This window comes from Euprymna scolopes, chromosome 15, assembly GCF_053919585.1.
Source record: "Euprymna scolopes isolate OS-2025 chromosome 15, ASM5391958v1, whole genome shotgun sequence".
Lineage (NCBI taxonomy): Eukaryota > Metazoa > Mollusca > Cephalopoda > Sepiida > Sepiolidae > Euprymna > Euprymna scolopes.
In genome coordinates, this window is record NC_136496.1 from 132,151,112 (window position 1) to 132,176,589 (window position 25,478).

Here is a 25,478-nt window from a genome sequence, read left to right on the forward strand (position 1 = left end):
AATAACCATCATTCCTGGCACGATCACCGGAAACATCCAATCAGTTTTGATCAATGTGGAGTTTCTCCTTATATCAGACAATTGCTATTCAATTTGGACAATCCCCTTTAAATGGGGAACTGGTGTCTCCCCCACCATCATATTGGGGAAGACTGCCCTGCAGTAAATAAAAAAATACCAATGTCATCGTAACGCTCTTGTGATAACCTCATTTACCGGCCACCTGTCAATCAAACCTCTTTCACTTTTTAACCCTTAATTTAACATGCTTCTCAATTCCTCTGCCCTCGTGGCTGAGATCGTTAGGTGGTAGGCTTTTTTTCCCCTTTCATTTTCACCTTCGCGTCAAGGCTTCGGGGGTTCAATCCTTATGTTCCTACTAATTTTTTTTTTTTTTTAACACACACACCTACAAACACCCGGGCAACGCCGGGTACCCCTGCTAGCATATATATTAATGGCAAAATGGGTGCAAGCATTTGTGTATGTCTGCGAAAGGCTTTTCAGAGATCATAATATCTGAGATTTGCAAATGAACAGTTTCTTTCCTTTTTTTTGATTGAGTTAAAAAACATTCCCACCATGCCGTCATCTCGAGTGTTTGTTTGTCTTTTTCGTATTATAAAGCGAAACTATATGAATGCAAACAACAGAAAGCGGGAAGCGTACCTGGCCCTACGGCTTGGCCTTCAGGCCTGGATCAAAGTGTAGTTTTATTATTGTTATCTTTTTTGTTTTTACATACAAATAAAAAATGTTTTAAAATTAGGTTTAAGTAGGATCCTCCCCTCACCCTCACAGTGCAAAAGGGTGAACACGGTATTATGGTAAAAGAAGATGCTAACTAAGAGAAATATTTGTTTAAGTTCTAAAAAGATGAGATTGATTAACCAACATCACCAACAACCCCCTCTCGCTTTTTTGAGTTGGCCTTGTGCCTAAATTTTTTGTTCATTGTTTTTTGTATTTTTTATATTTTAACGTGAATAAAAGATTTGATATCTCAACATGTAGTATCTGTTCTGATGCTTCACTTAATTGGTCCTTGGTCAACATAGGGCAGTTTGAAGGAAAAATTCTCAGGTAGGGTGTTATTTGTCGTGTATATAGGCGGTTAGAGAGGTGTCCTGTAATTGTTAAAGGAAAGCAACTTAGTCTTACTGACATTAAATGTTACCATCCATTTGTGGCCCCATTCCACTACAGTCTGGAGGTCATTTTATAACGATTCTGCCTGTGTATTATATTTATGTACATTCATTCTTCCCTCATGCATGTTATAGAGCATTGTACCATCAGCAAATATACCCATCTCAGACACAATATTATCAGGGAGATCGTTTATAAATATTAGAATATCCTTTGTTTTAGCTCGTTTGACTTGCTATTTTGATATCTCATTGTAATACAACTTTCTATTCCAGTAGCTTCTTTCCAAGAACTTCAGACTTGCAGAACTCCCTTTCTGCTGACTGTTTTCGTCCTTCCTATAGCCATAGTCCTTTCAAAACTAAGGCCAATAAGCATCTTCTGTCTTCGCGACAATCATCTTTCGTTCTTGTTAACTTCTGACATCAAGTGGTTTTATGCGTTGTCTAGATGAATTTTCATAATATATATGTATGTGTGTGTTTGTGCATGTGTTTCAAAATGTTTCTTTACAATATATATATATATATATATATATATATTTATATATATATTGTTTTTAATTGTAAATATACATTTTGAATAAAGAAAAGTGAGCAACGTACATTTATTTTTCTTAAATTATAAAAACTGCAATCGATAAGGTATGGCATAAGGGCCTACTTCACAAGATTTCCAGCTACGGTATAACTGGAAATGTTTTCTCAATCATTAAATCATTTCTCTCTGATAGGCTCATAAGAGTAATGGTTGATGGGCAGAAATCAGAGGCCCTCAATATTAATGCTGGAGTCCCTCAGGGGTCCATCCTGGGCCCAACGCTCTTCCTGATCTACATTAATGATCTCCCAAAACACATACTAAAATCTTGACATCTATGCTAATGACACGACTATCTATGGCAACACATCAAAGGCCGTAAATGACAAAGTTCTCTCAGATTCTCTCTCCGCCGATCTGAGCGCGTGGTACAGTGGGGGAAAAGGTGGCTGGTTACTTTTAATGCATCTAAAACAAAGCTCCTATCTTTACATCATCAACACTCTGATCCCTATCTGGCATCAATTGAAATAGGTGGCTCTCGTCTAAGGGAAGCTCCATGTTTTGATAAGCTTCTGGGCTTGACCTTTACTCCTGACCTGAAATGGAACATGTACATCAAGTCAGTTGCCAAGGTCGCTGGAAAAATGGTAGGATCCTTCTACTGCTCAAGAAGACATCTCACCCCTGATGCAATTCTCTATCTATATAAAAGCCAAGTACATCCAAGGAAGGAGTACTGCTGCCACATCTGGGCAGGAGCTGCTAAAAACAGCCTATCCTGCCTTAACAGAGTACAAAATAGGCTGTGTGGCCTAGTGGGTGATGCCCTTTTCTCTTCCCTGCAACCTCTCTCCCACAGGAGAGATGTTGCGAGCCTGTCTTTGTTTTATCGTTAGTACCATGGCAGGTGCTCGTCTGAGCTCCAATCTCTGGTCCCCCCTCGCCAATCTTTCACGTTAAACACCCGTCTAGCTGAAACCACTGTCAAAAATTTTCCTCATTCCTTATCTGTGCAAAAATCAAAACGTAGATTCCATGGACAAAGCTTCTTTCTGAGAACTGCACGCCTGTGGAACTCTGTTCCGTCTGCCTGTTTCCCACCTGACTACAACCTGGATATCTTCAAGTCCAATATAAACAAATTCCTGATGAACCACCCCTTAAATAAGATACTTTATCAAATCTCCAATACTAACATACTGTACACGCAATAACCTTTATCTCCAAGTGGCTTCCGGGCCTTGATAAGTGGTGACTAACTTGTAAAAAGAAAAAAAACCAAAAAACTTTTGCTGTTAAATAACGAATTATGTTATCTTTTATGAAGGCTGCACGTGTGGTTACAAAGGGACATGTGCATCTTTCCAAGAAGTGCAAACTGGTGGAACTCATTTCCTCCTATCTATAGCCTTTGTCATTTCATAACTAAGGTTAATAGGCATCTCCTGTCTTTGCGATAATCAACCTTCGTTCTTGTTAGCGGCTATTCTATATGTAGATATTAAAAAAACAACAAAAAAGAAACGTTAGATTAGAAATTCTCACTTTCGGAGAGTATGTTCTCTAACGTTTGTTGAGAATAAAGCCAAGGGAAATAATTTTGGTTCCACATTTTATTAAGGGGAAATTTAGACACAAGGTATTGGGGGGGGGGGTTCTTCTCTTTAATTTGAAAGCAGAACAGATACTATATGTTGAAAAATTAATTTGCGAAAAAAATTAATTTTTTACAAATTAGACACAAGGCATCAAAAGTATGGGGTTTTCTGTAGTCATCCTTTGTCTACCATTTTTTTTTATTTTTTTTTTTTTTATTATTATTAACCGCATTTTACTCCATTCGTTTAATGATTTATTCCGTTCTTTCACGATTTTCCAACATTTATATTTCAGCAATCACCACAATATCGCATTTACATTTTTAGGTTAATGAAAGCAATAATCAAGGGAAATAATTCAGTTGCGACTAACGCTCTTCAAAAAAAGAAGGATATTTTGAACAGACAGTGACAGCGTCCATAGCAATTTAAAATAAAAACAAACACTTTTTCAGGTAATTGTAGCCTAGTAGACCAACACAAAACTTACCTTAAAAAACTTATTTTCTAGTGGTTTTCGAATGTGCTGAAAACGAATATCGCATTTAAAATCCGGGCCGGGAATTAGTTTTCATGATACTGAAAAGATACTTTTCCATATGTTTCATGTAGTAATATAACGCAGCAACCGCAGGCAGCGGCGGCAATATTTGTTCAAAACAGAAACGACATAATGAATTTTCAAGAGAATGAATTTACGAAGAAAAAAAACTTTGTATAAATAAATAAGAGAAAAACAGGTAAGTAAATTAAAATCTACAAAATATTATATGTTTGGAAAATTCATTTCTGAAATTAATTATTATAACTTTAAATGGTACTTGTTTAGTTTAATCGAGACATTAAAAAATGAAAATATTGAAAAAAAAAAAAAAAAATTTGCTCCGTTATGCCAACTGAAGACGTCTTAAAATTTTTCAATAAAATTACGACTCTAAGTGGTTTTCGAGTATGCTGAAATTGAATATCACAGGAAAAATTAGCGCCAACAAATAGTTTTCGGGATATAAATAATTGCATTATGCAATGTAATTTCCAGTAGTTTGAATTGGTCACCATCTTTGTTGTTTCTATGAACTGGTTCAGTGAGCATGCGCATACGAACTGTGAAGTTAATGCTACGAAATGCAAACGTTTATTCAACGTCATTTCGAGCTAATTCCACCACAAAAATTACTTTCAAGAAAATTTGGTACCCTTACATAATTTGACCCGGATTCTCGGGAATTCCCGTCAAGCATGGATCAGGCGAGACCGGTAATCATCGGCTTCAGCCAAGCGATGTTCAAATGTTGAAACGCTTGTAGGGGTGCAGAAGTTTAAGTAAAATTAAATCTCTTTGCCCCAAACAAAATAATGATAATAATAATAAAAATGAAACAAAATGCACTGCATTTATTTTTTAACAAAAACAACAAGGTGAATAAACAAAGGTCCAATCGGTGAATGTTCTTTCGAAGTTATGATTAAAATGTTAGATGAAAGTCCTTTGTGGAATCGAGGAGTTTAGAAGGTTAAAGTCCTGTGTAAAAATAATGAGATTATTTTAAAGTTTGTGTTTTATCTGGCGGAGTTCGCCTTACTTAAAAGTCCCATGAGGAAAGTAATTTGTGAGGAAAGTAATTCGTTGTTATTAATTAGAAAATGTGCGGAATGGATGCGTGTGACATTTTGTAAACATTGTTTTTAAAAAATAAAAAATAATACTTCTGTTATGTTTTAAACGACTGTAATAGTTTATTTTGGAAGTATATTTCATAAAGAAAATTGACAACCCACTTTAAAAACAGAAATTACGAGTTTTATATATTTTATTCGCAGTTTTTTGTTGACTCTTCTGGCGGCCATGTTGTAAGCCCTAACGGTATTTTTGGAGATTACCGGAAAAGCGTTAAAAAGACAATCTTCTGAATTTTCTCATTGGTCGCTTGTGTCACATGATACTGTCGCCAACTACGTCCGCCAGAAATATGTTCATTTTATTTTTGTTGTGAGAAAAGTGTGTGGGCGTATTTGAAATTGTGCCGTTGCTGGAAGAACTTATAAAAATGCGTGGGGAAATTAAAATGAATAAAGGTTCGTTTATTTGCGCGCGAGCGTGTGTGTGTATGCTTGTGTGTGTGTGTGTGTGTGTGTGTGTGTGTGTGTGTGTGTGTGTGTGACTGCATACGCTAAATCAACTTTTTATTTTTTATTTACATCACCGAGAAGGAAAGTTTTTGTTTTTTTTGGTGACCGTACAAAATCGCAACGCTGAAACCCTCCTTCCAATAATAAACAATTATATTCTGCCGGGTACTACACTCGTATATCCGACTGTTGGAAGGGCATATAACAAAGTAGGAGGAAAAGGATTCCACCAACCACCTGACAGTGAATTATAAGTATGCATTTTGTAAACCCCGTGACGAAGCCAACAACGAACCATGTCGAAAGGATGTGGAAACGAAGCAAACACCAAGCAAGAATGCGGGACCAACAGGGAGCTTCTGGGTATATATTTACTTGAATTTATGTGAAGACAAAAATTCGGAAACGATCCTTTTGTCTCCATCATAAATCACATTTCCAAAAGCTGTCCGGTTTTTGGGGAGCTTCCTTCCATTTCCTCTACACCCTATCCCTCCCTCAGTGCCATCGATGGCCGTTCAATAGTCGACCGAAGTAAAAGATTCCTAAGGAAATACCTTCATCTCAAGAAAATTCTTTCGTCGGCAGTGAACAGCCATAAAAAAACAAAAAAAAAATATTATGTTTTCTTGAGAAAAAAAAACAACTAAATTTTTCCTGTACTTTCATTTAACAATTTACGATTTTCATAAACATTTTGACGTATTTTCTTTAATATATATATATATATATATATATATATATATATATATATATTTATATATACTGTTGTAAGCAAAAACAAAACTTCAAAACAAGGTGTTGATGGCAACAAAAAGTGTATTTCAATTTACGTTACAATTATTTCCATGTCCAGTTCGACAATTTCAAGCATTATGTCGTTTGAAAATTTTCAAAACCAGCATTTCTTCAGACTTTATGAATAAGCACACTTTTGGCAATGGAGCATTTTTTGAAGAGAAGGAAGGAAGGGGAAATCCCTAGTTAGAAAGGCATGCGAGAAACATCTACCTTTGTTGTGGTTACGGAAAATCCCATTTAAATATTAATATGTCGCCTAATTTTCGTATCCTTATTTAAGAGCAGAGTCATGACAAGTTGCTACAGAGAGCCATAAGCCATTTAAAACATTTTTTTTAATATATATCCCATTCGTTGGGTTCCTAAATTAGATCTTGTTATTTCTTTGTTACCCAATACTTAATTTTTTTAATTTTTGTTTCGATATTATGGACGTAACAGCCTTGCAAAAATGTTACGGTTAGTTTTAGTTTCGTATTAGTGGCAGATAATGTTTATAGATTATCGTTATATTTGTGTTCGGATTTAAGACCCCTTTAGTTTCAAAGTTTAATTGAATACGAGAGTAAGTAAAATGGGTGTATTAAAGATATATATAAAAATCCTTGTATAATATTACGAGTGAAGTATTCTAATCTATTTATTGTTATTTAATGTTTTAAGATTCATTGTTATTTTACTTGAAAAATGTTTTCATATCGTTAAGTAGGATAAAATGAAAATATAAGCATTAAAAACACCGACCACTAGGGATATTCGATGTTGCTGGCCACAAATCTGATAATCAAATCCGTTGCAAATTTACGGTTTGCATGGTATTAACCCCCTTTTAATAGATCTAAAAAAATAAGTTTTCACGAGCAGTTTAAGCATATTTTATGTTTTTTGTTCTTTTTTGTGGGGAGGGGGTATTCAATTATAGAACTTGTGTAGTTTAGCAGGTGCTTCTGCAGTTTAATTAGCCGTTTTTCCATAAGTAACGCGCCGACATTTACTGAGTAGAATACTGTTTAACATTTCACAGAAATTCTGTGTTTACATTGGGGGAGGGGGCAATGGAAGGGCGGGGGTGCGGCCGCCACAACACACCCGCCCCTCCACTGTCTCCCCAAATGTAAACAGAATTTCTGTGAAATGTTAAACGATATTCTACTCGGTAAGTGTCGGCACGTTACTTATGGGAAAATGGTTAATTAAACTGTAGAAGCACCTGTTAAACCACACAAGTTCATATAATTGAAAACCCCCTCTCCACAAAATAAGTACGAAAAACATAAAATATGCTTTTACCGCTCGCGAAAACTCACTGACAGCAATATTTTTACTATTAAATGAGGTGAAAACTTTTTATTTTATGAAAAATATTTCTTGTCATTTAAAATGTCCGCTATGTATTCATGCACCTTGTGAAACATCAAGTGACTACACGCGTGCGCGCAGTTTAGTAAGAAAGTTAAAAAAAATGAATATAATTAACAAAGTGAAAAATAGATTGCCCGTTTCGATATCGGAAAGCGGAAAAATATCCGGAATGATGGGGTGGGGGGTCATTTCGGCCTTGAAACCAAAAAGTTGGGGGTGGGCCCGGGTGGGGGCATGCTTTGGCCTTTTTTAGCTCCGTTTGGCTTTTTTTGGCGGTTTTTCCTAAATGGATGCCAGAAAAAAAACAACAACAAAAGAAAACGTTGGATACTGAATATCTTCAAATATGGATAACTACTTGTTTGCGCAAAAAATAAATGCGATATTCGTTCTCAACGTACACGAAAACCTGTTTAGTCGACAAATTAAAGGTGAATGCCGAGATGTCGGTAAACTAAAAAAACACCAAAATATTTATTACAAAAAAATGAAACAAAAATTGTTACAGTAAGTTGTTGTTGTTTTTTAAATTTTTATTTTAGAATGTGTTTTTTTTTTTTTTTACGCGAACGTATTATGTAAGGAAAGCACTAAAGCGGTGAAATGGCATAAAATAGTCACAAGATCTAGGGGTTCATACCATGCAAACGGTAAATTTGCGGCGGATTAGATTATCAGATTCGTTGTCAGCGACCTCGCATACCTCTAAAAAAATAAATTAGAGTGATCAGTGTTCTGTTGTAGCGTAAGGTAACCTTTACCCTTTTTTTTTTCTTCTGTTAATATTTAAATGTTTCTTTTATTTTGAGCGTTTGTTTGTTACGCTTTCGTAATCGGCGAATGCCGGCGGTTGACGTCATTTTCCGAGCAAAGTTATCAGACGTTCAAATTGTACAAAAAAAAAAAGGTAAATATGAAGAAGTACTCCAGACTCCACTCCACCCTCGAAAATTCCTTTAAAATTACCATTCTTATAGGTTTTCGGGGTCGCTGAAAATGAAAATAACGTTTAAAATTACGGCAAACGAGTAGTTTCCAAGATATGAAGAAATGTTAGTTTAAAAAAGTGGGGGATCACTTTTCTATAATAATTTAGCGTAAAATGATCACCCACTTAGTGACGATTTTTTTTTTGGGGGGGGGGATTTTCTTTCCACCCTCGGAAAATCCTTTAAAATTACCACTAACGTTTAAAATTCCTGGAAACAAGTAGTTTCCAAGATATGAAGAAATGCATTCACTTTATGATTTTTTAACGTAAAATGATCACTCGCGGCCGCCAAAACACCCTGCGTCCCTCACTGCCTCCCACCAAATGTAAACAGGTAATTTTAAAGGATTCCCCCCCCCAAAAAAAAATCGTGAACACGTTAAATTATTATAGAAAAGTGATCCCCCGCTTTTTTAAACTAACATTTCTTCATATCTTGGAAACTACTTGTTTGCCGTAATTTTAAACATTATTTTCGTTTTCAGCGACCCCGGAAACCTCTCAGAGTGGTAATTTTAAAAGAATTTTCGAGGGTGGAGTAATTCTTCATATTTACAAAAACAAAAAAAAAAGATAGCGTTAAAAAAGGTTAATGTAAACCGATAGGATCCCAAGATCCATCCTCGTTTTCAGTTCGGGGTAAAGTTGGGTCACGTGGCACGTCATCTGTGATGAGGAAAAAAATGAACCCTTTATTCGTGTCGAGTTGATAACTTCGAACAACAGAAAAAGAATTAAAGAAAGAAGCACAAGCAGTTCAATGAATTTTCGAGCATTTATTACTGTAGACAATATTAAAGAACTATACCCATTTTTTTCAACAGAAAGGAGGGGCAGCTTTGTACTTACGCCCGGCTATGTTCATTAACTCTAAACCCCCCCCCCTTTATACCGTCATTAATTTCAATCAATATCGGACCTGTACGAGCATTACCCGCACTATAAATTTGTTTCTGTTCCGTTTCTTGCAAGTTTTTCAGTGGATTATTATTGAATGGACGGAACTCGTGACTCTTTTGACTCCCAATTTTTCGTCTGCTAAAATTTTAATCACGTGGTTACGGTGTAGTGTCGATAAAATAAACCATTCATTTAAGTGCCGGTTGTTATGGATTTAGCTGATATTAAAAAATCACTTTATTGATGCTTATGCACTTATGTTACCGAGCTGGCGGGTGTATTGTAACTATTTTGTACTTTTACCCAACAATTTAATAAACAAAAACATATTATAAAACTTGAATTTAACTTGAAAATACTATTAAAAACAAAAAATATTATCATAACACGTGTGAGACATTTAATTCTCACAAACCAATTTACTCCCTGGCAGAGGTAAAAGAAAACCACAAATTACAAAAGCCATACCTTCAACTCAAAATTTATTCAATAACAACAGTAAAGTAGTAATACACACGGACGAAAAAACGCTTTGGATAATCACAGATTTCAAGGTAGTTCTACTAAAATAGCCATATTTTTTAAACCAAAGCAGTGAAAGCACTTCAAGTCTTCAAATTACTACTGTTTTGTTCGGAAATGAATATACTTTCAAATGAATTAATAAATATGAATGTACATTATATATTTTAAGAGTTTTAAGCAAATAAAGTGATAAAAATGTGAACGTCATAAAATGGCGTTTTCGGTAAGGTTTTGTAATGACCCCCCCTGTTTTCTAAAGGTCCGTACCGCCGGTACCGTGATTGTATGAAGAATTTCGTCATGAAATTTGGGAACTAATCAGTAAAGGTGTTAATTTTAATACTGTCAAGTGTCCGAAATATTTTTGACCATTTCTTTTTTTGTTGTGTTAAAAATAAGACTTTAATATGAAGAGTATCGAACATTTTGAAAAAAAAATTCTTCGGACACCCAGTAGTAAGTAAATCAATCTTTTTACTATCTTTATCGATTAAAAGTATTATTTTATGTTGAGTAGGACCGTGGTAATTGATAATTTAAAAGGACCTACCCGAAAAAAAAATTGTTTCTATTTCTCGAATTTGGTCAAATGAAGTTAGTATTACTAGAAGCAGCAGCAGCTCCAGCCTGTAGAATCAGCCATAGCACAGTGTAAACAACACGCGTTCTTTAATTTTTATTCAAGAACGAATTAAGAAAAACATGAAAATATGAATATAAATGTTCTTATATGTTTTAATTAGAGCTATTTTGTTAGCAGAATAACATTAGTTTAGAACTCTTCGGTTTTCAGAATGTATAATAACAACAATCCCAACCAATTCGGCATTATGAATCTGTTGCAATTTCTCACATTTCTCGTCAAATTTAAAAACATGGTTAAAAAAACAAAATAAACTTTTGTAGATATATAGCTTGCATGCACTTTTATTCTTTAAATTAGTTTTGAACAGCGAATTAAAACAATGTTTTACTGCGAACAGCCACAAATGTTTTTTTTTTTCAAAATCAAAATAAGTATCAAAATCTCGTTTATACATAGATTCGAAAAAGTTGTCAAAAAACATATATATAACAAATAAATGTTATCAAAGGCAAGATAAGTTACTTTTCTACCTAACTGAATAATTTTCTAGTGTTTTTATTTAATGTAACATGTTTATTCAGCTCGAAAAACGTACAGTGTTTACCGATGTATTGGAAAATTAAAAATGGCGCCCGGCCCGACTCTCTTTGACACGGTAAGTTTGAGAAAAGGAGTTAAAAATAAAAAAAACTATACAAAATACTGTTAAAAACTCACCGAATATATGTCAGCCAATGTCACGGTAACATATATTGAGCGAGTTTCTAGCAGTATTTTGTTTACTTTTTTATTTTTAACTCTTTTCCACAAACTTACCATTTCAAGAGTCTGGCGCCATTTTAAATTTTCCAAAACATCGGTAAACACTGTTTTCAAGCTGCATAAACATGTTACATTAAATAAAAACACTAAAAAATTATCCAGTTAGGTAGAAAAGTAACTTGCTTTTGATAACATTTATTTGTTATATATTTGTTTTTGACAACTTTTTCGAATCTATGTGTATAGTAATACAAACCCTCAAAATCTATATCAATATTCTTGAAATTTTAAAAGAAAACACATCAAACTACAATTAGGAAGCTTTTTATTTCGTTATTTTTTTTTTCTACTTATTAAGCGAAAGATATTTTTACAACCTGCTCCAGCGTAGTATAAACGGCCTATGGATGGAATTAACACCTTCAACCTCGAAAATAGAAATCAACAAATTTATGGAATTTTCTTTGAAATTTCGCAACGCAGTTTCTTATTAAATTAAAACTAAATATAACATTTGCTGACTTATTTACCTGTCGAATACACACACACATATATATATATGTATGTATATATATATATAACTTTCTGTAAAATATTTATTTGAAATGGAAACGGCATTTTGCAGTTAGGACAACAAAACAAAAATGAAGTAACGGTTCATATTCCTAAAACACTCTTTAACCCTAGCAATAACACTAAGTTCGAGTGGCAAGCCCCTCTCCATAAAATACCTCTGTAAGCCACATACAAGCATCTAAAACAAACAAACAAAAAATAGATCCTTCCTTAAAGAAAAATACACATAAAAATAAATTAGTTAACTGTCCTAAAATGCTAGAATGGCCAGGAAATGGTAAATTATTTTACATTAAATTTTTGTGAAACTAACCGCTCCCCCCTCTAATATTGTTTTTGTTAGCTTTGTCTCTAAGTTTTCAGTATGTTCACACATAATTTTCCTTAGCCCCTACAATTAATTCAAAGTCCGAATGGCAATCCTCCCCATATTCTCATTGCATAGAAACCCTCTTAAAACTACACATAATCATCTTAAAAAAAAAAAAAAAAAAAAGCATGCATATTTTCCCATAGAAAAAAAAAACAGTTAACTGCCCTAAAATGCTAGAATGACCTATATTAGGAAATTATTTTACATTCAATTCTAAAATAATTTGTTTATCTTTCATTAAAGTTTTTCATGGCATTTTATACATAATTTCCTAAAAAGGTAGAATCACATTTTGGAGGGGTGGTCAGAAGGAGTTGAGTGGGGTTAAACAGAAGGTGTTAATCTACAATAATACCAAAGAAATATTGCAATATATTCATTTTTAAATGGTCTTATGTTTAGATTTAAGTTTTTTGTACATAAAGCACATTACAATTCAACTTTGAGTTCTCCAACTTCTTTTCTGTTTATGGATACATGGCATTTTTAAGGAATTGCTGCATATTTATGCACATTTACTGCAGATTATTTGGAAACCATAAACTTTGGGAGATTTTCAGTTGCATATTCTGATTCCTTGTATAAAAATACACTTATATGGCAAATTTCATTTCTTAGTCTTGTGTTTTAACAAAGATATGACATTTTTACTGAAAAAGTAGTGTAAAAAATGTGACGAAACGCATATGGTCTTAAAGAGGGAAAAATATCCAAACGTGTGAGGCACAAAAATAGTCATAACTTCCTTAATTTTAATCAGATTTTAAAAATTTAAAAAGATTCTTTCTGAGCTCATCAAGCTCTTTCTATGCAAACCAATATTGAAATATTTCAAGCTATTTCAATTTTTTCATGTGTATTGCTAAGTAAAGAAAAGTCATTGGTCATGGTACAGTCCAATTGAAAAACGGTGTGCCAGTTTTGCCTCCATATCATGGAGCCGGTAGTGTAAACTCCTATTGTTGGAGTGGTAGTTCTTTTTTCCTTAAAAGCATCCATGTATATTCATGGTGTTCTCGGCGGGAATGTTGGCGCCTATAATTAGGCATAATGCGAGTCGTTTGGAACTGTAATTGAATTGAAATAAGTTCCAATATTTGGTAAATAAACATGAAGAAATGTTCATGGCTGTCATCCTGTACTTAGGATATTTTCAGCAATAAAATGGTGTCTCTGCTTGTAGAGATATAATCCTTTGTCCACCAACAGTTTGGTGATATACCATGAAGAAATGGACGTAGCTCCATTCTCATCTGGGAGCTGCTAAAAAGCTGTATGTGGCATGAAAAATAAAAGCATGATACAAAAAAAGGCGCCAAGTAATTCACTTGACTCATTCAAAATTAACCAATCACGGACCGGCTGCTAGAACTGTGTAGGCGGCCTAAACAAGAAAGATGACGGTTGTAATGAAATTTCTCACACACTGCTAAGGAGGGGGGGGGAGTAATAGATAATCATTACTTTTTCCCAATACAAATTAATTAATAATATGGTCAGATAAATGACAAATCCAATAGACATAACTCTTAACTCAGACAAATTTATAAATTTTAATGTTTTAATTCAGTTAAACTTCCTAACCTTAATATGTGTTTGTTGACAATTCAAATTGAGATTCAATAATTATAACTTCAATTCAGTTAAAACTTCTTAATATTAATATGCGTGGCACTGTCTGCTGTCAATTTCCAAATGAAACTTCAATAATTCTCATGCATCCAGACATTAGCTAATTACCACTATGTAGAATGGCCTGCGGAGCTTCATCCTTACAATTAGAACAAAGCCACTTCCCTAAGGTATCTTGCTAATTAACTCCTGCACAGCTGAAATGGTACCAGCTGTCACAGGAATTGCAGCACACCATGAGTGATGTTCCATCATTAGGAACTGAACAGGTTGGACAGAAAAAGGGACCTCCTTCTTCAATAAACTCAGTTGATAAAATATCACCATTATCCTTAATTTCCAAGGGCACAAGGTTTTTTAAGGAATGGATTTGTTCGCACCTGTCTTTAAGAATGACCGTGGAACAAACATTATTGTCACTTCCAGTAATTAATTTAATTATTTTACCAAGATTCCAAAATTGTGCTTTTGTTGGGAGACTTAATAAGTACTATCTCTCCAACAGATAACTTGAGGGAACAACTGCTCCCAATTTTGGCATCGACTTCTCTTAATGACAAGAGGTAATCATTGTGCCAGATATGATTGAATTTTTCAACAAATTCATTCCTCATTTCGAGGGAATGTAACAAGGCAGTCCAAATTTGGGGGGGGGGGGGGAGGACATAATTCAGAATCATAAATATTAATAAGCAAACGAGGTTGATAGCCTGTTTGTAGAAAATGATTTGGAGTTAAAATACTAAAGCCTCTGTCGGCAGAAGCAATATGTGAGGGTTCTGTCATTTATTGCCTTTTGCACATCAGAATTAGTCTCTCCCAAGCTCCCCCATGCCAGGCAGAATAAAGAGGAATTGTTTGATGGATGATGCGAATAGATTTAAATTGTTCCTTCAGCTTGTCTGATTCGAGCACATTCGACAACAATAATCCGAACGCAACAAAAGATTTTGCATTATCGGAATATACATGCATAGGGATACCAAATAAATTGATAAACCTAACAAAGGCCAACATGAAAGAGCGGGTGCTCATGTCCGGCAATAATTTTAAGCGAATTGCACATAAACTCATGCATGTAAAGAGCAATATGTGCATTTTAACTTCTACTCCTCTAACCTTTATGGAAAATTGACCGGTGAAATCTACACCCACTTGTTTAAATGGGCGAACAAAGTTCACCCTATGAGCAGGCAAGAGAGACCCTGCAGGTGCCTTACAAGGCAGAGAATTTATTTTTTACATACAATGCAAGTATGCAAGAGGGCTTTTACGGCTTGTCTCCCCTGAGGGATCCAAACCCTAGACAGCCTTAACTTACTGAGGGTTGAATTAATCCCCATGTGACAATGAGCTTTCTTAATCGCCAGTTTTGTTAAATAATGATTTTTTTCTCAACAAAAGGAGAAACTTGACCTCAAAGGGCAGAATATCAGAATTCTGTATCCTACCTCTGGTTCTAATTAACCCATCTTTATCAAGGAATAACCCTAAGGCAATTACCCTAGGGGGACGCACTTTATCAAAAGGTTGTTTCAAGTAACCTAGTTCATGTGAGAAGGCCTCTATTTGCATATTAGCAAATAGCAATAATTTGGCCCTATTAAAATTGTCAGCACTACGGTGACGTAACAAATCATAAAATTCCAACACTTTTTCTAAGACGCTGATTACCTTAGATAAGCTGGAATACCTTGTAATATCCAACGGGAAGGTATTTTCAGAAAGATATGCCTTCTTAGAGTAAAAACATGATACAATTTTTTAATTAGTTTCATTTAGACAAGGTAAGGGTGAGATTGGGCAATCAGTGCCATCTCTATTGAGCCATTCCGGGCCATACATCCAGAAATTAAATAACTGGGAAAATTTAGAAGTGTTGATACCTCTAGTTAGAAGATCTGCCGGATTTTCTGACAAAGAAACATATTTTAATTTCAGTAGAACGCCAAATTTAATATTAATATCTTAAAATTTTTTGATCTTTGCGATCCTGTTTTCAATGAATATATTTTTCTTGGATCCTTTACCGTTCAGGACCCACAAGAGAGCAACTTGGGAATCAGACATCAGGAGAAAATTATCAATGTTAAGGGGTCCCAGGGCACCCAAAATCTGAGGGGCTACCTTAAGGGCTAAAAACATAGCCAATAGTTCCAAAGTGGGAAGTGATATCCCCTTAATTGGGGCCACTCTGACCTTTACGAACAACAGAGAACAATTCGCTTCCTGTTTCGCATACAAGGTGAATCCATATGCGTTTTTGACGCGTCACAGAACAAATAAATTCGACAGAACGATTTTCTGACAATACACGCCTGGGAAATTCAAATTTCCCCAAGTCATTTAGATCCTTGGCATGGTTTTGCCACAGGTTATTGAGCTCTTCAGGAATCCACTCATCCCACAACAACTTGCTTTTCCAGATCAAGCTGACAATGATCTTCCCCTGTATGGTGACGAGAAGAAGCGAAGACAAAGGGTCATATACTCCTGATATTTGCGAAAGAATCCCCCTTTTGGTATTGACCTCAGGGTCCACTATAGTGGGAGAGAGTTTGAACGTATCCCAAATAGAATCATATTGGTATCCCAATACCTTCTGAAAGGCTGAGAAGGGAGAAGAAATAGTTTCATCCTCCAACATTTTATCTTGAATCTTAGAACAGTTAGAATTGTAGGATCGCAAATCGAAGCTTGCCTCTAACAATCCTCTACGAATATTGTTATAAATAGTAAGTAGGGATTCTCTGTCACAACTGGCGGTGGCAAGATTATCCACATAAAAATTGTTGGAAATAGCATGTGATGTTGCATCCTTTGCATATTTTTCTGCATGGAATTTCACAATGAAGTTCAGAATGAAGGGGCTAGCATTGAACCCAAATATAATTGTTTTGTACCTGTAAGTACATAATTTGTCACATTTTTAAAGGAAAAAACAAAATTTGTTTTTATCCTCTTCCGATTGAAGGTGAATTTGTAAAAAGGCCTTCCTTATTTCACCTAGGACATATTCGTTTTTCCTGAATCCCAACAATAAATCCAATAATTTAGCAGTTAAGTTCATGCCCATGTAGGCAGCGTCATTAATTGATATCCCCTCTCAACATTTCAGGGAGCAGTTAAATACGAGACGAATTTTTGTCATCACTCTGGGTCCATCCTTAATAACAGGTCTATGTGGAACCCAAATATAATCTTCATACTTCTCAGGTAGGACATAAAACTGCTCCACTATTCCATATTCCTCATAATCCTCAAACACTTGGAGGTACTCATGTGCGAGCCTTTTTTAGTCTCGCACAAAAACACACATTCACATTTCAAGCTATGTCATGTACATACGCGCAGACAAACATACGCGCACACAAACATACGCGCACACGTCCACACACGTACATATATTCACGTTTGCGTACATACACTCACATTCACGTGTATATATACACACACGCTAACGCACACATATGTACTCACACACACGCGGACGACGTCACTTCCGCTTTCAAAGGAAATCCACATATGCGCAAAAGACCACCGAAAATGCGTATAAAACAAAGAGCAATAACCGGCTTCTTTTTTTTAGGACCAGCTTTCGACCAGAGAGGTTGGGCTAACCAGCCGCCTCCCTTTCGAGAGGCGCACACTCGCGCGCGTCAACACCCCTGTGACTATGTATGGGGCACGAGCTAACAGACCGTATGCACACATTCTCACTCTTTCTCTCTCTATCTACTACTGTTCCCTGAGAACACCTTCGCGTAGCTGACTGCTAACTGATGTCAACTCTCATATCCTCTTCTTTGTCTACACGCTGGACTATCATTCTCATTTCCACTACAACACTCATTTCTCTTCCCACGCGCGAACAAACGAACTTGAGATGAACACACATTTCCTATTCTTTCTACACCACCAGTCCCGCAACGAACATTGGTTACACACACATGGACATGAATACATGTTATATCTAAAACATTCTTTCAACAGTAAATAAACGACACGTTTATTTTATCCATCAATTGAGTCTTTGTTTCTTTCAATGTCATTTCATTATTTTCTTGCGGCGAGCTAGGGTATTATATCCTGGTCCGTTACACTCATTATACATTCCTTTCCTTTCTAAGGACTCTGCCACTCTTTCCATTATCCTTAAGGAAGGCACAAAGTTACTTTTTACCTGTGGGAGTTTATCATGATGCCACGGTAAATTTACATGGTATTTCCCCTCCTCCTAAACGATGGAGTCTTTAAACTCCTCTATCTTCTCTTTGTCCACAGCAGATAACTTGACCTCTTCATTGATTCCTAATGAGCCGAGGACAGGAAAACAAGAGAGAGGAATGAGTTAAGTGAAAGATACTAAAAGTTTTACGGATAAAGACAGTAAAAAGAAAAGAGTAAAAGAAAGAAACATAAAGATACAACTTGAGAGAGGAAGAGATAGAAATTTTAATATAAAGATATTACACATAATTTCACTTCTATTTGAATTTATATTACCCTGCGCAATGCTGGGTATCCCTGCTAGTCTTATTTTAAAACGATAAACTCTTTCTCTAATGCAAATAAAACCTGTAGTTTAAATTCTAATGATTTCCACTAATAATAAAACCAAGTTAAAATAACATCAAGGGTGTGAATTCCATACAGAAGTTAAAATAACTTTAAAGATTGTTCATGATTAATTTTTCCCTCTTTTCCACGTTTGTTAGGAACCATTACCTGGTCCAAGCAATAATGAACTCCGGAATATTCCTGCATAGAAAGGAAATCATCACTTTTTTATACAAAGTTTTCACGCAACCATTTATCAATAAAAATAATAATTAATGATAAATATAGACACTAAACAATGCCTCTATCTCTAACTTTGAGTTATTTAAGTAATATATTTTTAAAGAAATTGGTGCATGTCAACAATTTGTGCATGCATAGTATGCAGTTTTGATAAAATTTTCATATATGAGTGTGTATATATATATATATATATATATATATATATATATATATATATATATATATATAGTAAGTTATAAAATATATATGCCAATTAAGCTACACTGAATATTCCGCGTTTCATCCACTTTAGGACTCTTCAGGCTTATGCGCATAAGCCTGAAGAGTCCTAGAGTGGATGAAACGCGGAATATTCAGTGTAGCTTAATCGCCATATATATTTTATAACTTACTAACTAGCTCTACCTACATATTAAGTACTTTTGAAGTAAATACTTTAAGTTTACGCATAAATTTATACTTTCGTATATCAATTTTATGTGAGTAAATGAAGTAGTTATATATATATGCATATATATATATATATATATATATATGTATATATAGCAAATGATGAAAATATATTTATGACAATTAAACCATACAGAGGCTTCCATTGTGGATCCACATATGGAATCGTATCATGACATATACTTTAGTTAAAAATATTAATATTTTCCATGAATAATAAAATATAAAATAACAGCAAACTTCAAAGATTGTTATGGGAGATCATTAGATTTCAAATGAAATTTTTATATTTGAAAATTTTTTCTCTAGTTCAAGATCGATTTGTTTTTCCAATTTCTATCAGATTTGAATCCACCATTACTAGACAATGGACATAAATGACTGACATTCTGTATAACATGTATAAATAAAAACACATTTAAAATGAAATCAAGTAATTGTTTGCATGACTATATAGGTACACAGAAAACGAATGGACTCTAAAAATGTTTTTAGCTACATGACTCAAAAAGTACACCTTTGCCAAAGAGGTACTCGCTCTCCAAATCTTATTGGGAAAATATACATCCATTAAACTTTTTACAGATAATCTCAATCAAAAATCACAAATTTTAGAATTTAGTGAATTGTAATGAGTTTTTTTTTTTCATCTTTTTATATCATGTTACAGATAATCTCTATTAAAAATCTACAATTAATTTGTTTTTCACATTTCTATGTTCGCCAGATTATATCAACAGTAAATTTCTCAGCTGTCATGTCTCCAATGCTCATGGCTCCCTTCGACCCATCTGCTGGCACAACACAAGAAACCATAATATCTTGAAAGCAGGTACTGGAAGGGACAAACTTGGATTGGAAAAGGAAACTATACCGAACTGTGAGGATGAGTCCTGTAAGTAATTGATCATATTTTCACCTGCTTCATACAGATTCACTTGCCTTTTCTCAAAATTCCAATGTTCTGTTAAAGCAAGAGAACTTTGAACATCTCTCTTGTATTTACTTATACAATTATATATATATACTTTTGAAGCTGCTTGTGCAGTATAGGTCCGATTTGCAAAATTTAAAGGTGTTTGTGCAATATAGATCTGATTTGAAAAATTTTAAGGTGCTTGTGCAGTATAGGTCCGATTTGAAAAAGTTTGAAGGTGCTTCTGTTGTATAGGTCCGATTCGACAATTTTGAAAGTGCTTGTGCAGTATAGGTCTGATTTGACAATTTTGAAGGTCTTGTGCAGTATGGGTCGGACTTGATAATTTTAAAGGTGCTTCTGCACTACAGGTCCAATTTGACAATTTTGAAGATGGGTTACTACTTGGGATTACCAAATGCTTTATGTAGATGGCCAGACTCCATGTTTATGTTGATAACCAAAGTAAAGCAACATTGTCTTGGTCATTATCAGATGGGTGACTATTTGGAAATACCAAATGCTTTATGAAGTTCATCAAAGTTCAGCAACATTGTCTTTGTCATTATCGGATGGGTGACTACTTGGGAATATCAAATACTTTTTGTAGATCACCAAAGTTAAGCAACATTGTCTTGGTCATTTCAGATGGGTGACTACTTGGGAATAAAGAATAATTTATGTGTATCACTAAAGCAACATGGAGTCTGGCCATTATCAGATCGGTGACTACTTGGGAATACCAAATGCTTTATGCAGGTCACCAATGTTAAGCAAAATGTAGACTGGTCATTACCAGATGGGTGACTACTGGGACATACCAAATGCTTTATATAGATCAACAAAGTTTAGCAAAATGTAGGCTGGTCATTATCAGATAGGTATCTACTTGGAAATACCAAATGCTTTATGGAGATCACCAAAGTTAAGCGACATTGTCTTGATCATTATCAGATTGGTGTCTACTTGGGAATACCAAATACTTTATGTAGATAACCAAAGTTAAGCAACATTGTCTTGGTCATTATTGGATTGGTGAGTACTTGGGAATAACTACTGCTTTATGTAGATCACCACAGTTAAGCAACATGTTCTTGGTCATTATCAAATGGGTGACTACTTGGGAATACCATATGCTTTATGTAGACCACCAAGTTAAACAACATAGTCTTGGTCATTAACAAATGGGTGAAAACTTGGGAATACCAAATGCTTTGTATAGATCACCAAAGTTAAGCAACATTGTCTTGGTCATTATCAGATGGGTGACTACTTGGAAATACCAAATGCTTTATGTATATACCTAAAGTTAAGCAACATATAGCCGTGTCCTTATCAGATGGGTGACTACTTGGGAATACAAAATGCTTTATGTAGATCACCAAAGTTAAGGAACATGTAGCTTGGTCATTATCAGATGGATTACTACTTGGAAATACCCAATGCTTTATGTAGATCAACAAAGTTAAGCAACATGGAGTCTGGTCATTAAATGATATAGGTACAAATACAGAATAGACGAATACTTGGCGTCGCCCGGGATTGTATTAGATAGCTGCACTTATACAAAAACAGAATATCCAGCATTACTCAAGCTTGCATGAGATGCATGCGATAATTTATTTGCAATATCCCCGGCATCGCCTGGGATTGAAGGAGATTGATGGAAATATATATTAGCAAAATCCCTGGCATTGCCCGGGATTGAATGAGATAGGGACAAATATATATTAGCAGAATATGGCTTAAACAATTTTCTATCTCAAAATTACTTCATTTGTGAAGTCGATTCCAGGTATGGCTTAAACAGTTAATGATTTCACAATTAGACTAATGCATATATATTGTTGGTTTTCTATGAAAGTTTCCTAGGCCAGTTTCTATAGGGGGTGATCTATATTTGTTAAAATGTTTTATGTACTCATCCGGGAATGATGTGATGGTTGTAGTAGGGGGTAGAAAGAAGCATGATTATGTCAATTTTAAACGTGCTCTTGAGTTTTCTTTTAGGGTTAAGTTGGAGAAAGTAATGTCCATTTTGGGGTAAAAACAGTTTGTAAAATTGTTTAATATATCTATTTAAATTACCCGTCTTAATGTAGGTAAAATTATTTTAAATATGTGTTGTATATTCACCGTCCTTGCAAAGGTAAAATTATTTCATATACATGCTGTAAATTATTTCATACGTGTAATACTCGTTCTAGGTAGGTAAAATATTCTTTTGCTCGAAATAGCAGATGATACATAGACATTAAAAATTTCTAACTCCTAAGAATTACAAATATATTCATAATCAAATTCAATTTTCTCATTGTTTATACGGTCCCGAGCTACTTTCTAAAAATTGTTTCAATTTTCTTAAAATTGTGGTAGCCTTGGTGGTAAGAGAAATTATTTAACATGTTGTACAATACCTGCCAATAGTATGTGAAATTGTTTCATGTATGTATTTTAATTACCCGTCCGAGGGTAGGTAAAATTATTTTAAATAATGCAAAGGAAACATTATTTCATATATATGGTATAAATTACTTATCCTAGATAAGGTACAATTATTTGATATGTGTAATACCCGTCCTAGGGTAGGTAAAATATTCATTTGCTCGAAAAAGCTAATGATATACATAGACATTAAAAATTCCTCTCTTCGAAGAATAACAAATATGTCCAAAATCCACTTAAATTTTCTCATTCTTTTTATGGTCCCGAGCAAGTCCAGATAGCCCCGCTAGTGTATAAATAAAAACACATTTAAAATGAAATCAAGTAATTGTTTGCATGACTATATAGGTACACAGAAAACGAATGGACTCTAAAAATGTTTTTAGCTACATGACTCAAAAAGTACACCTTTGCCAAAGAGGTACTCGCTCTCCAAATCTTATTGGGAAAATATACATCCATTAAACTTTTTACAGATAATCTCAATCAAAAATCACAAATTTTAGAATTTAGTGAATTGTAATGAGTTTTTTTTTTTCATCTTTTTATATCATGTTACAGATAATCTCTATTAAAAATCTACAATTAATTTGTTTTTCACATTTCTATGTTCGCCAGATTACATCAACGGTAAATTTCTCAGCTGTCATGTCTCCAATGCTCATGGCTCCCTTCGACCCATCTGCTGGCACAACACAAGAAACCATAATATCTTGAAAGCAGGTACTGGAAGGGACAAACTTGGATGTGAGGATGAGTCCTGTAAGTAATTGATCATATCTTCACCTGCTTCATACAGATTCACTTGCCTTTTCTCAAAATTCCAATGTTCTGTTAAAGCAAGAGAACTTTGAATATCTCTCTTGTATTTACTTATACAATTATATATATATATATATATATATATATATATATATATATATATATATTATGTATGTATTTGTATATATTGTAAAGTTTGCGTTAAGCAAGCTGGTTTTCCAATCCGACAGCGTGTCGCCGTGAATGAGTGTAAACAAATAATGGCGATTCGCCTGTCCTTTTATAAGGGGGATAACTCCACTTATGCAAAGTCTGAGCGAAAGGGAGATAACTCCTTTCTGGCCTCTACATGCCCCTCCCCCTCGTGACCACAAAAGCAAGTTGTTGTGGTCATCTTTTATGTGGAGGAATACTCGTGCGATTTCCCCCGCATTTGCGGCGACAAACCCCTTGGGGCTCTCGTCCTCCGACTTGACGGTTCCTTTAACGGAGGAGGACTGTATTTTTGGGTATCTCCTCCCGTGGTATCTTCCACTTCCATTTCTTCCTCCTGCTCGCTTGGGGATTCCGTGTCGGCGTGTTGTTCCACCTCCATTGCCTCCTCCGGAGGTTGTGCCTGTGAGGTCTCCACATTTATAGGTGGGTTCGGGATTTCTTGTCTGATGTTACGAGGGCCATCCACTACCGGGTGTATTTTGCGGAAAAACCGACGGTTGCGCAATGTCACTCGATTGTTTCCATCGACCCGGACTCGGTACTGTCGGTACCCCTGGGTCTCCACGATTCTCCCCGTCTTTGTCCATCGACGTGGGTGGTTCCCGTCCTGGTTCTGGATCTGGACGTAATCTCCTACCTGGAGTTCCCGGAGTGGGAGACAATGTTGGTTGTAATACTGCTCGTTCCTCATGTGTCTTTTGGCCATTGCCACTTCCCTTAGTTTGCCTATTTCTGTCCACTGTTTTCGAACCTGGTATTTGTCCCGCAGGATAGGAAGGTGGTCTTTAATGACCCGACCATACAGCATCATGGCCGGGGACATGTCCAGATCTTCGACAGGCATGTTCCTATGGGTCAGTAGTGCTCGGGCCGCCCGATCATGGCACAGGCGTCCATAACTGTCCGTATTGTCCGCCAGTATACGTCTCGCGGTTTTGACGGCTAACTCTGCGCGGCCGTTGCCTTGGGCATAATGCGCTAATGAGGTACGTTTTCATATGCCCCAATTCCTCAAAAAGGAGTCTTATTCCTGGGATTCAAATGGTGGTCCACCATCCGACGAAATCTCTTCCGGTACGCCGTAGGTACAGAACCAAGTCCTCAAGGTATCGCACACCGTCTTGGCTCTTCCCGACGTCATTAGGGCCACTTCAACCCATCCCGTATACCTGTCTGCGTATACCATAAAGTGTCTACCCTGCATCTGGACGAAGTCAACCACCACTTGTTGGAATGGAAATTCCGGGTCTGCTGGGGACATCAAGGGTTCCCTGGGCTGAGATGGTGCGATTTCATTGCACGTGCGGCACTGGGCTCTTGTTTGCCTGATGTTAGCATCCAACCCTGGCCAGAATAGTCGTCTCGCATTCGCCAGCATTCCGTCACACCCTGATGAATGGAATGAAGAGATTCCAATACCTCTGCGCAGAGTTGTCGAGGTATTAGGATTTTGTTCCCCTTGATGATCACTCCTTCCAGGCAATATAACTCCTCACGCATAGGCCAGAAGACTCGAACTACGGTTGGGATATTGTTACGTGACTGGGGGAAGCCATTTTGAATCAGTTCTTTTAAAGTCCTGCATTCTTCGTCTGTGGCTGCCGCAGCCACAATCCTTCCCCATGTGATGGCTCTTAACGTAGTATCATTCTCGTACATCGATGTTAGGGCGGCTTTGACTGCGGTGTCAATGGATTGGTCCTGGTCTCTTGGTGGGGTGCCCGCTGGGTACCGAGATGCACAGTCAGGGGCCGTTGAGTTTCCCCGGTCGATGTTTTATCTTGAATTTATACATGAGTGACTTTTCCTTGAAGTTTAACAGGCGTGGGTTTTTTATATTCTCCAGGGCTCGGTCTGAAAATATCTTTACGAGCGGTAAGTGATCCACTAATCACCAAGTCTGGGCATCCGAGTATGAACATGCGGCATGATTCCAACCCATAGATCAGAGTCAAGGC

At 35.7% G+C, this 25,478-nt stretch overlaps 1 long non-coding RNA gene across 7 annotated transcripts in view; it reads left to right on the forward strand.

Annotated features, from left to right (window-relative positions):
* Nucleotides 1–25,478, forward strand: part of LOC145294153 (uncharacterized) — an 81,689-nt gene that overhangs the window by 17,852 nt on the left and 38,359 nt on the right. Inside the window, exons 1-4 of one of the 7 annotated variants that reach the window (XR_013869831.1) lie at nt 3,580–4,030; nt 17,047–17,144; nt 19,909–20,076; nt 23,161–23,304. This is a non-coding gene — a long non-coding RNA (uncharacterized LOC145294153). Of the gene's footprint in view, nt 1–3,551; nt 4,031–17,046; nt 17,145–19,908; nt 20,077–23,160; nt 23,305–25,478 lie in introns of those variants that run through there. The other 6 variants (XR_013869833.1, XR_013869836.1, XR_013869834.1 and 3 more) reach the window with 6 other exon arrangements.